This window comes from Symphalangus syndactylus, chromosome 5 (genome assembly GCF_028878055.3).
Source record: "Symphalangus syndactylus isolate Jambi chromosome 5, NHGRI_mSymSyn1-v2.1_pri, whole genome shotgun sequence".
Taxonomy (NCBI): domain Eukaryota; kingdom Metazoa; phylum Chordata; class Mammalia; order Primates; family Hylobatidae; genus Symphalangus; species Symphalangus syndactylus.
In genome coordinates, this window is record NC_072427.2 from 125,920,502 (window position 1) to 125,935,904 (window position 15,403).

Consider the following 15,403-nt stretch of genomic DNA (forward strand, 5'->3'; position numbering starts at 1 on the left):
AGGCAGCACACTATGATACTTTAAAAAAGTACAAAGCTAAAGCTATATTAACTAAAACAGCATGGTGCTGGTATAGAAACGGAGACATACATCAGTGGAACAGAATAGAGAACCCAGAAATAAATCCTCATATCAACAGCCAACTGATTTTGCAGATTTTCAACAAAGGCCCCCAAAATATATGGTTTGGCTCTGTATACCCACCCAAATCTCATCTCCAATTGTAATCCCCACATGTCGAGTGAGGGACCTTGTGGGAGGTGATTTGATCATGGAGGCAGTTTTCCCCATGCTGTTCTTATGATACTTAGGGAGTTCTCATGAGATCTGTTGGTTTAAAAGTGGCAGTTTCCACCCTCCACCCCCTCTATCGCTGCCTTGTGAAGAAGGTTCTTGCTCTTCCTTCACCTTCTGCCATGATTATAAGTTTCCTGAGGCCTTTCCAGCCGAGTGGAACTGTGAGTAAATTAAACCTTTTTTTTTTTTAAATAAATTACACAGTCTCAGGTAGTATCTTTATAGCAGTGTGAGAATTGACTAATACAAAGAATTGGTATCATCAGAGTGTAAGTACTGCTGCAAAGATACCCAGTTCCACATTTTCAGGTTAACAGGCAGAGGCTGAAACAGTTTGGAGAGCTCAGAAAAAGACAGGCAGATGTGGGAAAGTTTGGAACTTCCTAGGGACTTGTTGAATGGTTTTGACCAAAATGTTGATAGTGATATGGACAATGAAGTCCATGCTGAGATGGCCTCAGATGGAAATGTGGAACTTATTGGGAACTGGAGTAAAGGTCACTCTTGCTATGCTTTAACAAAGAGACTAGTGGCATTTTGCCTCTGCCCTAGAGATCTATGGAACTTTGAACTTGAGAGAGATGATTTAGGATATCTGGTGGAAGAAATTCCTTAGCAGCAAAGCATTCAACAGGTGACCTGGCTGTTCCTAAAAGCCTAAGCTCATTTGCATAAAGAAAGAGATGGTCTAAAATTGGAACTTATATTTAAAAGGGAAGCCAAGCATAAAAGTTTGAAAAATTTGCAGCCTGACCATGTGGTAGAAAAGAAAAACCCATTTTTCTGGGGAGGAATTCAAGCCTCTTGCAGAAATTTGCATAAGTAATGAGTTGAATGTTAGTAGGCAAGACAATGGGGAATATATCTCCAGGGCATGTCAGAGACCTTCATGGCAGGCCCTCCCATCACAGACTCTGAGGCCTAGTAGTAAATAATGGTTTCATGGGCTGTGCCCAGGGCCTTGCTGCTCTGTGCAGCATTGGAACTTGTTGCCCTGTATTCCAGCCACTCCAGCTCCAGCTATGGCTTAAAAGGGGCTAAGGTACACTTCAGGTCCTTGCTTCAAAGGGTGCAAGCTGCAAGCCTTGGTGGCCCCATGTGGTGTTGGGCTTGTGGGTGCACAGAAGACAAGAGTTGAGGTTTTGGAACCTCCACCTAGATATCAGAGGAAGTATGAAATCTTCCAGGCAGAAGTCTGCCATAGGAGTGGAGAAGTCTGCCATAGGAGTGGAGCCCTCATGGAGAACCTCTATTAGAGCAATAGCAGAGGAAAAATGTGGGATTGGAGCCCCCCCACAGGGTCCCCACTGGGGCACTGCCTAGTGGAGCCATGAGAAGAGGGCCACCATCTTTCAGCCCCCAGAATGGTAGATCCACCAACAGCTTGCACCATGTGCCTGCAAAAGTCTCAGACCCTCAACAACATCTCATGGAAGCAGCCATGGGGGCTATACCCTGCAGAGGACAGAGACAGCTACCCAAGGCCATGGGAACCCACCTCTTGCATTGGTGTGCCCTGGATGTGAGACATGGAGTCAAAGGAGATTTTGGAGCTTTAAGATTTAATGACTGCCTGACCAGGTTTTGGACTTGCATGGGGCCTGAAGTCTGTTTGTTTTGGCTGATTTCTCCCATTGGGAACATTTACGCAATGCCTATACACCCATTATATCTCTTGGAAGTAACTAACTTGCTTTTGATTTTACAGGCTCATAGGTGGAAGGGACTTGCCTTGCATCAGATGAAACTTTTTGGACTTGGACTTTTGAGCTAATGCTGGAATGAGTTAAGACTTTGGGGAACTGTTGGGGAAGGCATGATTGGTTTTGAAATGTGAAAAGAGGGGCCAGGAGCAGAATAAAATGCTTTGGCTCTGTGTCCCCACCCAAATCTTATCTGGAATTATCACCACGTGCCAAAGGATGTACCTGGTGGGAGGTGATTGGATCATGAAAGTGATTTATCCATGATGTTCTCGTGATAGGGAGTTCTCATGAGATCTGATGGTTTTAAAAGTGGCAGTTTCCACCCACCTCATGCTGCCTTGTGAAGAAGATACTTCCTTCTTTTTCACCTTCTGCCATGACTGTAACTCTCCTGAGGACTCACCAGCCATGTGGAACTGTGAGTCAATTAAACCACTTTCCTTTATAAATTACCCAGTCTCGGGCATTTCTTTACAGCAGTTTGAAAATGGACTAATATATATTGGGGAAAGGGCAACTTCTTCAACAAATGATGCTGGGGAAACTGGATGGCCATATGCAGAAAAATAAAACTAGACCCGTATCTCTCACCATATATAAAAGATACCTCAAAGTGAACTAAAAACTTAAATATAAGACCTCAAACTATAAAACTAATTGAAGAAAACAGAAGAGAAATGCTTCAGGACATTGGTCTGGGCAAGGATGTTATGGAGAGGACCTCAAAAGCACAGACAACAAACAATGTAACAATATTGGGAGGTGTGGCCTTTCAGAGGTGATTTCTGAGAACAGACCTACTATCACTGGAGTGGGTTATTACAGGAGTAGTATAGTGATCACGTAAGTGGGCTCCTGAGAAAATAGATTCAGACCCCATTCTCTGTCTCACATGCTTGCTTGCCCTTCTGCTGTATTATAAAGCAACACAAAGGCCCTTGACAGACGTCAGTGCTGTGCTCTTGGACATCCCAGCCATAAGCCAAACCTCTCTTTCTCTCCCTCTTGTTAAATTAATTAAGCAGTCTGTGGTATTCTGTTACAGCAGCAGAAAATGGACTGAGACAGCAGCTAAGTGGCCATCATTGCCTGATTGCCAGGTGCCAAAGATGAAAGGGCACACTACTGGGGAGTCAGTAAAACTGGTTTTTAGCTTCTTCTCATCTTGAAGCTGTGACCTTCACCACTTTAGGATTCAGCTTTTTTAGTGAAGGTATTTGAACTGGAGCTCTAAAATTCCATCCTTAATGTGTTATGATTTCTGGGAAACTTGTAATGCTTGTGTACCAGAATTAAAACTGCCCCCATTGAAGATAGGGATCATTCTTTTTGTGTTGTCATTAATATTAAATTATGTTCATCTATATCACTTTAACTGACAATTGATCATAATTGAATAAATTGTCAGTAATACTTCTTTATTTTATGATTAGTTTCCTGTATTAGAAAAGTAGAAGTAACAGCAAAGCAATCATCACATCTCCCTACTGAAACTTCCTTCTCCTGTTGCTTCCAGAAGAGAAAATATCCTTGTTAGCTCATCATTCAAACTAGTAACAAAGACATAAAACCTTCACAAACTAATCCCAAACTTTGTGTCCAGACTTTCATATGCCCTTTATCCAGCTTTCTGAATGTTAACGTCTTACATAATCATGATATACTTTCATAGCTAAGATAATATTTGTACAATACTATTAACTGCAGATTTTATTCATATTTCGTCAATTTTCTCACCAATGTCTATGTTTCCGGATCCAATCCAGACTACCACTTACTGCGTTGAGTCATTGCAATGGACTGAATGTGTGTGTCCCCCTAAAGTTTACATGTTAAATTCCACACCTCCAGTGTGATAGTATTTGGAGATGAGGACTTTGGATAATAATCAGGTCATGAGGGTGGAGCCCTCATGAGGAGACTTAGAATCCTTATTTAAAAATGACCCCAGACAACTCTCTCACCCTTTTTACAAGCATGATACTTTGTTACAGTAGCCTGAGCTGACCAAGACAGTCATTTTGTCTTCTTTCTCCTCCATTCTGACAGCTTCTTGGTCTTGTCTTGTGTTTCATGACCTTGACACTTTTGAAAAATACCGGAAAGGTATTTTATGTCTCTCTTTTTTAGTCATTTTAATAGGTATGCTGCAGTATATAATTTTATTTTTCATTGCAGTTTTCTATTAAGTGATCTGTGCATCCTTTCTATGCTTGTTTGCCAATTGTGTATCTTTGGTGCTGAGTTTATTCAGATGTACTATTTTTATTGGGTTGCTTTCTTATTGTTGAGTTTTAGGTTTTTTTTGTTTGTTTTCTAGTTACACAACTTTAATGGATGTGAGATTTGCAAATATTTTCTCAATATCTGTGGCTTGTCTTTTTGTTCTCTTAAAATTTCTTTCGCAGATCAAAAGGTTTTAATTTTGGTAAAGTCTAGCTTACTAATATGTCATTTTAGGAATGATGCTTTTGAAGTCCTATTTCAAATACCTAATCAAACTCAAGGTCATGCAAATTTTTTGTTGCTTTCTTCTAGAAGGATTTTTAGTATAATGTTTTATACTTCAGGCTATAATACATATTGAGTTAATTTTGGCATATGATGTCAGGGTTCATTGTTTTGTAAAGGGATGTTCAAGTTTTCCATCATTAGTTGCAGAGACTATACTTTCTTCAATGAAATGCCTTTGTACTTTTGTTGAAAATCGATTGATTATATTTGTTTTACTCTAATTTTTAGCTCTTTATTTTGTTTTATTGACCTATTTCTTTATTTTCAGCATTACCTTACTTAATTACTATAAGATTGGTAAGTCTTGAAATTGAACCTATAAAATTGTGGGCCCTTCAACTTCTTTTTTTTTTATAATTGTTTTCACTTTTGTCTCTTTTTTCTCTTAAAATCTTAAAATCTTAGAATCATATTGTAAATATCTACAACATGGCCTTTTGGAATTTGGGTTGGAATTGCACTAAATTTATAGATAAAATTGAGAAGATTTGGCACCTAGACAATATTGAGTTTCCTATTTTCTGGGCAAGATAAACCATTTATGTAGATGTTTGTTTTCTTTCATTTTTGACATAAAAAATATAAATTGTTATATTTATTTCTAATAATTTCATATCTTGGAGGCAACTTTGTTTTAGTATAATCTTAGGTTTGCAGAAAAGTTTAAAAAGTTATAAAACTGTACCTATATACCTTTCAATCAGATTCCCCTGATGTGAACATCTTCTCTAACGATGGAATAGTGTCACAATCAAGAAATTAGCATTGGTGCAATATTAATTAAATTTCAGAATTTGAGTTTTTCCAGATTGTCGCTGGTGTATTTTCCATTTTCCAGAATCTAATTCATAATACCATTTTGCGTTCTTTCTGTGATAGTTTTTTAGTGTTTCTTTGATTAATGTGACATTAACATTTTTGAAGAGTTAAAATTATTTAGTCCAAAATATTTAAGTTATTTAGTGAAAATACTAATCAGATATTTTGTAGAAAGTCCATCAATTTTAGCTCTCATGATTAGACTGGAGTTACGTGTTTGAGGAAAGAATACAACAGAAGTGAAATATCCTTTGAATTGCATCAATTCAAGGATATATAATATTAGTGTAAGTTATTCCTTGTGATGTTAATTTTATTCCCCTGGGTAAGATGATCTAGGCTGTCTTCTTTTTACAGTTAGTGTGTATTTTCCATGCTTTTCTTTGGTAGTGAACCATTAAGTTCAAAAGACACTCAAGGGGAGAGGATTTAAGCTCCATGCCCTGGAGTAGGGAATATTCATGTATATATCATTTAGAAATCTTCTGTTAGAAAGTTCTGTTCTTCTCCCCATTTATTTATTCATTCAGCCATTTATATGTGTATTCATTCATGGATATTTATTATTTGTGTTATAATCTTAAAATAGTGTTCTTTATTTTGCTGCTGACATTATTCCATGTTTGGCCATTAAAGATCTTCCAGGTTGCTGCTCATGTCATTTGTTTTGCTGGTGTTTGTTTGTATTCTTAAATATTTTGTTTTAGAATAGTTTTAGTTTTGTAGAATTATTGTGAAGAAAGTACAGAGGGTACTCATATACCACACAAAAAGTTACTCCTATTAATATTTTGATGTGTTTTTCACAAACCAATATTGAACTAATACTGATATATTATTATTAACTAAAATTCATACTCTTTTCAGATTTTGAAAAAGGTTTACCCTAATTCCTGTTTTAGAATTCCATTCAGGAAACCATTTAGTAGTCATATCTCTTTGGGCTCCTCTTGCTTGTGACAGTTTTTCAGGTTTGTTGGCTGGTTTGTTTTGATGACCTTAATAGTTTTGATCCTGTTTTTGATCAGGAATATTGTAGAGGGTTTTTTAACTGAGATTTGTCTGTTGTTTTCCTAATGACTCTACTGGGATTATCATTTTAGGGAGGATGATCAGAGAAATAAAATGCCACTTTTATCACATCTTTTCAAGAGTACAGACTACTAAGATGCCTCATCACTATTGATATTAGCCTTGACTACCTAGCTTGAGGTCATATACTTGTCAGGTTTCTTCACTGTAAAGTTATTTTTTTTCTCCCATCATGTCCATATTGCATGTACTTTGGAAGGAGTGAGGAGTTATAATCCTCTTTGGTGGAAATCTACATAAATTACTTGGAATTTTTCTGCATTGGATATATATTATTTCCCATGTATTTACTCAACCATTTATTTATACTGGTAAGGACTCATGGATATTTATTTTATAAAAATGTGGTTAGGTAAGATATTTTGTGGTTAGATAAGATATTACTTGTAAATGTTTCTCATAGATGCTCTTTATTAGGTTGATCATTTCTTCTTGGCTGAGGTTTTAAAATCAGAAAAAATGGAATGGTAGTTGAATTTGTCAAATGGTTTTTTATATCGATTGTTTTTCTTAAACTTTTAAAATGGAGTTTATATTAACTCATTCTCAAATCTTAATCCAAGTTTGCATTTCCAAGGTAAACCCCACTTGGTCATGATATATTACCCTTGTTATAAATTACTGGGTTCAGTTAAATTTTGTTTCAACTCTACATCTAGGCTTATGAGGGGTATAGACTTATAGTCACATGTTTGTCTGCATTTGATGTTGGCATAATGATGGGGTCAAGACGTAGCTGGGAAGTAATCTGTTCTCTTCGATTTTCTGAAGTATTTGTTTAGAATTAGTACTACTTCCTCCTGAAGTGTTTGGTGAAATTCACCAGTGAATCCATTTGTGTCTGGAGTTTTCTTCATAGAAAGGCTTTTAGCTACAAAGTCAATTATATATATATTTACGTATGTTTTATTTATTTATACTTATGTGATATATATGTATAAATTTAAATACATATGTTTATATTCATTCAATTTATTCATGAGTGAATTGTTGTAGCTTGATGTTTTCAAAGTACCATTTCATCTATATTGTCAAATTTAATGGCATAATTTTAGGTATATTTTCTTATATTTATTTTAATATCTGTAAAATCTGCAGTGATGTCACATCTCTCATTCCAGACATAGGTAACTGAAGTCTTCTTTTTTGCCTGAATGGTTTGTCTAGAGGTTTATCAATTTGATCTCAAATTTTAAACTTTTGGTTTCATTGAGTTTTTTTTTAATTTTCTTTTTTTAAATTAACAACAATTGTAAATATTTATGGAAACATAGTGATGCTTCTGTACATATAATGTATGGTGTTCAGGTCATGATAATTAGCATATCAATAGCATATCAGTAAGCTTAATATTTATCATTCATGTTGGGCATGTTCAATATCCTCTTTCTGGCTATTTGAAACTAATATATTAACTTTTGGTTTCACTAATTTTTAAACGAATTATGTTGCAGTTTTCTATTTTACTTATTTGTGACCTAAAGGGTTTTTTTTTTTTTAAATTTTCTTTTCTACTTCTTTTGGTTTTAGTAGCTTTTCTGTTTTTACTTTTAAAATATAGCCTATGATCATTAATTCAAGACCTTTTGTCTTTTCTAATGTAGGCATTTAGTGCCGTAAATTTCCCCTTAAGTATGGTTTTAGTAACATTTTGCAAATTCTGATATGTTGTTTTCATTTTCATTCAGTTTAAAATATTCTCTAATTTCCCTTTTTTTGACTTGTGATATTTAGAAGTTTTTTTTAAAATTTTTGAGGATATTTCCAGATATCTTTCTGTTACTTATTTCTAATTTTAATTTCATTATCGTTACAGAACCTATTTTATTACCTGTATCATTTTGGAGCTATTTAATATTGTTTCATCACCCAGAATATAGTCTATCCTGGTAAATATTGTATATTTCTTAGAAAATAATCTGCTTTCGTTTAGTAGTATCCTATAAATGTCAAATAAGTTTATTATTCAAATCTTCTGTATCCCTATGAATTTTCCTTCTACTTGTTCTATTATTTATTGAGACAGGGTATTGAATACTGACTATTAATTGTGGCTTCAGCTATTTTCTCTTATGTCTATTGGGTTTTGTTTTTTGTTTCATGTATTTTGAAGCTCTGATATAAGGATTATAAAGGTGTAGGAGTGCTATGTCCTTTTTGATGAATCAGCTTTTTTATTATGAAATTATATTCTTTATAATTTCTGTTAGTATATATTTGAAATATAGCCACTTCAGATTTACTTTTGCATGTGCTAACATGGCATATCTTTTTCTATTATTTTAACCTATTAGTATGTTGTACTTATAAGGGAAGTGTATTTTCTGTGGGCAACATCTAGTGAGGTCTAACTCTTCATTCAATCTAAGAATTATCTGCTTTTTAATTGGTTTATTTTCAAAATTTATGTTTTAGGTTATTGTATGATTCCTCAAGTTATCATTTTCCTATTTTATTTGTATTTGTCATATGTCTTTTTCCCCTTGTACTATTTTTTCTGTCTTCTGTTTAATTAGCTGGATGTAGTTTAGTATTTTATTTCTTTTGTTAGCTTATTAACTCTGTTTTGTTATTTTTACAGTTGATTTGGAGTTCATAGTTTGCATATTTAACTTATAATCTACTTTTGTGTGATATTCTACTGCTTCACATATAGTTTAGGAATCTTATAATATTATACTTCAAATTCTCCCCATGACATGCTATTGTTGGCATACATTTTACTTTTCCATAACTTGTAAATTTCAACTTATAGTATTATTTTTGTTTAAATAGTTAATTATCTTTTAAAGGGATTTAAATAATAAAAAACTTTACCCTTATAATTACCTTTCTTAGTGCTTTTCATTAACTTGTGTAGAATCACATTCCCATTTGGTATCACTTTTCTTCTGCCTGAAGAACTTCCTTTAAAAATTTTTATAGTGCTTTTTGCTATTTAAGAAATCTTTCAGCTTTTGGGGTATGTTGTGTCTGAAAATGTCTTTATTTTGTCTTCAGTTTTGAAAGTTATGCTCACTGAATATACAATTCTAGGATGACAGGATTTTTTCCTTTTTCTTTGAGCACTTTAAAATGGTTTTCCACTATCTTCTCACTTGAACTATTTTTGAGGAGAATTCTGATGTTATCTTTACTTTTTTCCCTATATGCAATAATGTGGCTACTTTTGAGATTTTCTCTTTATTATTAGTGTGAGCAATTGGATATGATGTGTTTTATTGTCTTCAGGAAAACTTGTACTTAGAGTTTGTTGAGCTCCTTATATCTGTGGATGTATAGTTTTTATCAGTTTGGAAACTTAGCCACAATGTGTTCAATTTTTTTTTCTACTTTAAGAACTACACCTATATGTATATCAGGTTGTTTGAAGTTGTCTCTCACAACTCATTGATAGTCTTCATTTTATTAATTAATTTTTTTTCACTGTGTGTTTCATATTGGGTAGTTCCTATACTATGCCTTAAATTTTGCTAACTTTTACTCTCACAATGTCTGATCTATTAGTTATTCTACCCAATGTATCTTTTAGGCATTGCAGATTTTACCTCTCAAAGTTTGATTTGGGTCTTTATAGCTTTTCCATAAGTTTTTTAACATAAGGAATGCCATTATAGTAACTTTTTAAAGGCTCTTCTCTGCTAACTCTAATATCTATATTCTGGGTTGGTTTTGATTTATTGATTATTCTCCTTATTATAGATAATGCTTGTCTGCCACTTTGCATGCCAAGTAAACTTTGTTTGGACACAAGACATAGTACATTTTACCTTATTGGGTGCTGAGTATTTTTGTATTCCTGTAAATCTTCTTGAGCTTTGTTCAGGAATGAAGTTAAATTCCTTGGGAATAAAAGTGAATTCTTTCAAATCTTGTGTATATTTTGTAGGAAAGACTGGAGAAGAGGTTTTTCTAGAAATAATTATTTCCCACTACTGAAGCCAGACCCTTCTGAATGCACTGCCCTCTGCCCTATGAATCTTGAGTCATCCAGTCTGGCTGGTACAAACAGGTGCTATTCCTGGCTCTATGTGGGCATCAGGCACTAGTACCTTTCATTGTGAGTAGGTGCTTCCTTCATTGGCCTGAGGTAGTTTCCTCACACTTATAGGCTGATCAGTGCTGTGCTGAATACTTGAAGGGGCTCTTCTGCAGGTCTCCAGAGCTTTCTCTCTGTGTATATATCTCTTCTCTTTGATACTGTATCCTGTGAACTCTAGTGTCCCATTCTTCCTAAAATCTCAGCTCTATCCCCTCAAGTCAGGCAATCTGCTGGGCTTTACCTGGGCTCTGCTTCCCTGTGCTGCAATCTTAAAAGATTCTCAAGTCAATATGCTGTGGCAATGATGATAGCAAGGCTCATCTCATTTGTGTCTGGTGTCTTTCAAATCCTTATTTTTTATATGACCTTGTTTCCTGCCTTCTTTCCTTCCCCCCATCTTCCTTTTCTTTTTTGCACTTTCATGAGTTTATTACTCTACCTTGGCTGGAAGAAAAATCCCAGTGAACCATTTTCTTTGCTTGATTTTCTTTTTAATCTTCCCTATTGCTGCATTTTTTTTAAGGATATTACTTTCTGATCCTTTATTTGTTACCACTTTTGGCCAGTTTATTCGTTTTTGTTTTCTTAAATTCTTGGTATTTTTTATTTTCTTAAAATCTTTATGGATGCTTGGCTTATTAATCTTTAATTCTGTTCTAATGTAAGCATTCAATAACATTTTGTTTTTATACATCATGTTTGTTGTTCAGCAGCAAATGTTTTCTAATTTCCATTATGATTTTTTCATCAATGACTTATTTTGAACTTTAAAAAAATTATCAAATACATTCGTGTTAATAACATTTTTGTTTCTAATTTAAATACACTTTTGACCAAAAAAAGTCTTCATGGTTAAAATATTTGCAGAATAGTTGGTTTTCCTTGTGACTTAATTTTGGTTTGCGTTCTTTGTTGATTATAAAAATTTGATCTAAATGATTTGATGATGAATGTTTAGTTAAATAAAACTAAAAATTATATACATTGTATTGTTTTAGTACATTGCTCTGTGTACTTAATATTGATCATACAGTAAAATAATTGATAAAACAGATAAAACAGTAAAATAATTGATAAAAGAGATCTACTAATTTTAGTAAGAGCACACTTCACTTATTCCATGGAATCATCTTGAATTATTATGTTAATTTTAACTTTTCAGCAGAAAAAAACAATTGGAATACAAGTTTATAATGCCACAATAGTAGAATAGGATGACTATTAACTTGTTACTACCTATGTATATGTTGCATGGGTACATATAAGGGCACAAAGCAATATCTCTTGGAGAAGTGGTTCAATAAGTTTAAATAGCCTGTAAAATATACCAAGTCAAACTATTTAAGTTACAGTTAATGTTTACTTTAGCTCGCTCAGATCCTCCCTTTTCATTAATTCCTACAAAGGCTTGAAGCACTTGAGTGCATTTTATATAGAGTCACCTGTGTTTAATGACATGGGATATTGGATAGGTATGTGTGCTCAGATTTAGTTTTATTTTAAATAAAATAGTGTAGGTTTCATAATTGTAATACCTGAAATATGTGTATTGTAAATATCATATGAAATATAGACTATTTTCTCAGTGGCCCTGTCAAGTTGAATTTGACAGGACCAGCCAGTTTAAATTATGAGTTCCTTCAGCACTGGAAAAATACTGCCTTTTCAGGAGGCTGTGAAAAAAGCCATGAAGAACCAAGAATTTTATCTAGGCCTTAAACAAAAGCTGTCTTTTTGAAAAGCTGGAAGAAAATAGTTAATGTTATGTTGTTAACCTGTTATATCATGGCAGATATACTTAAAAATTCTTCCTTGTTTGGGGAAGAATGTCTTAGCTGGGTTCATCTTGGTACCATCTGCAGCTTGAGTTGAATCTCTCTTTACGTCTGTCTGTCTCTGTCTCTCTCTGCCTGTCTCTCTCTCTCTCTCTGTCTGTCTGTCTCTCTCTATTTTTGCTTTGATATTCAGCTAAACACATACAATTTCTTTAGGTTCTGAGTCAGCAGAGTAATTAACTGGCATTTAGTACTTTGGTTCTGGAGTGAACAACAACAAAAAACAAGAGACTACAAGCTCTTCTGAATAAATCTTTTAAGAATAACACATCAGATGTTACTAAATTCATTCTTCTATTGGGATTATATTTAGATATCATAGCTTTTCCTGGATGGCTGGAAATGAGATCTCCAGGAATAGGTCAAAGAACATAAACATGAGAGGGAAATGTTTAAAGGTAGCCTGCCATTGAGGTCAAAAAGGATAATGTGTTCGGCTTCCTGGCAGTGGACCTCAGGACATAAAGTCTCCCAGTTTTTCAAGCATAGTTCCCTACTTCTCAGTATCCTTCATTAAGTCTGGGTTATTTATTATTATTATTATTATTATACTTTAAGTTTTAGGGTACATGTGCACAACGTGCAGGTTTGTTACATATGTATCCATGTGCTGTGTTGGTGTGCTGCACCCATTAACTAGTCATTTAGCATTAGATATATCTCCTAATGCTGTCCCTCCCACCTCCCCCCACCCCACAACAGTCCCCGGAGTGTGATGTTCCCCTTCCTGTGTCCATGTGTTCTCATTGTTCAATTCCCACCTATGAGTGAGAACATACGGTGTTTGGTTTTTTGTCCTTGTGATGGTTTGCTGAGGATGATGGTTTCCAGCTTCATCCATGTCCCTACAAAGGACATGAACTCATCATTTTTTATGGCTGCATAGTATTCCATGGTGTATATGTGCCACATTTTCTTAATCCAGTCTATTGTTGTCTGGGTTCTTGTTGAGGATTAAAACCAAAGATTCAGTTAAGATGTCATCTGCTTCATAAGCTTTTTGAATACAATGATTGCTTGTTTACCTTTGGACTTGCCATATCCTCAGTTTGTTTACCTTTGGACTTGCCATATCCTCAGTTTGTTCCAGGTGCAGAATAATGATTATGCAAACTTTTTTTTTAATCTACCACTTTTTTTTATTTTCATGGAAAAGAACAAAACCACACATTGGAGACAGGGAGGTAAAATAGAGATGAAATGGAAGACAGTCTCTTGTCATGAACTCTTACTTTCAAATACCATTTATATGGAAGTTACTTTACTGGTGGGCAAACAGAAAGCCAAGTTGAAGTCTTACTTTTGGATAATAGAGAATCAAAAATTTACTAATCAATAAAAAAAGCAGGGAAAATCCCTGGTAAAGCTCTACAGACATAATTATACCTTTGTTTTTTTTACCAGTAAAAGAGAAACAAACAGATGTCTAGAAACTGGTGCCAAATGAATGTGAAAGATTTGGTGCTTTCCCTAAACTCCTATCCTGAAGTAGTGCTTTTCAATATTTTTCTAAAGAAAGATTACTCTGAATTCACCAAGGTTGTCACCCCAGTTCATCCCCCTCTTTCCTTGTTTCTTTCCATCTCCAAGAAATAAAAGGGAAATGTAGATTTTTTGTCCAGTGCCACTTGGGAAGGGGCCAGACTCGAGGTGTGAAGAGCTACCTTCTACCCTAGCTCGAGAGGGAGGAAATGACCGCACAGTTCTTTATAGTATTACCACACACATACAAGGAACAAAAATCATCTGGCAGTTTTAAGTAATAGGTACATACTTTTACTTCGTAAATTAAACTCCTTATAATAACAAAATTAAATCAGATTTAAAAATATATATAGATGGGGCCTCCCTATGTTACTCAGAATGGTCTCAAACTTCTGGCTTCAAGAAATCCTCCCAGCTTGACCTCCCAAAGTGTTAGGATACCAGGCATGAGCCACCATACCTGGCCCTAAATCAGAATTTTTAAAAAAATTTTACTTGAAAGAAAAATGGAAAAGGAAAAGGTTCAGCACTAGATTGTTGCCCTGTTAAGAATGTCTAATGTGCATTTAAAGTATTGGAAAGCAGGCATTTTTACCAAAAAGCAATGTCACTGTAACATATGAACTACAATTATGAACAGAAAGTTTTAAAATAAAAGGGTACTCATGGAAACCAGTGAAGAAAAGAAACACCAGCAATTGTTTGACACAGAACAGTGAGCAGGTACTTTGGGAGCAATAATCTGAAAGATGGACAGTGGTCCCAGATCTGAGGTGGTTGTCTGGCCAACTGTCTTGGCTCCAAAGGGGGAAGAATACAACTGGCAGGATTCGAGAAGAGGGCATCTCTGCAGCTCCTGGCAAGTCTCTAGTTTTGACTCCAAAGTAGATGTGCTTTCCGGACTTCAACAAGGTCTGTCAGGAGGATTTGCTTTCTGATATGTAGGAGTGAGGCAGGTAACCTAAGAGGATAGCACCTACGATAGGGAAAATCCAATATGGCCAGAAACTTTTGCATGTGCCATTTTTTTAAAGGATCCTTGCTAACAATTACCAGGTTTGAGGTCACTCAAATGGACAGCACCAATATAGTACTGCTTTAGCATTTCTCTGGCATCAGAGGAGTGGCCTACATCTTCAAAACTTTCAGTTGCATCTGCACCAGCTTGTTCCAGCAGAACTTTTCTCTGCCAGGGGGATCCTCAAAGTGGGGAACATTGTAGAGTCACCCATGGATCACTAGCCACAGTTCCTTCAAGGAGTTTTGCTTCACCACCTCCTCCAACTGGTAATAGGTGGTGGAAGTCCCTACCCCCTGCCCTTTTTCATCACTGCTGCTAGCTTTTGCAGTCACCATTGGACTGGAAATACTGCCTCTCCACTGCTAACTGGGCTTCCAAGACTACCTTCCTTGAGGAGAGCCCACAGCAAACTTTTCCTAAAGAAAAAGAGTTCTTAAAATAAGATTATTCAAAGGTATCTTCTAACAAAATGATTAGATAATTATTGTTAGATCCATATATATGTATGTATGTATTTTATTATATGCATGTTTGTATGTTTTTATGTATGTATGTATTTTTAGCATTTTTACTCAGCTGGATGGGCAACCTT

General features: G+C 35.0%; 1 pseudogene; it reads right to left on the reverse strand.

Annotated features, from left to right (window-relative positions):
* Window positions 1-14,707: 14,707 nt before the first annotated feature.
* On the reverse strand, window positions 14,708-15,152 carry LOC129481794 (cytochrome b5 type B-like; annotated as a pseudogene).
* Window positions 15,153-15,403: the final 251 nt, after the last annotated feature.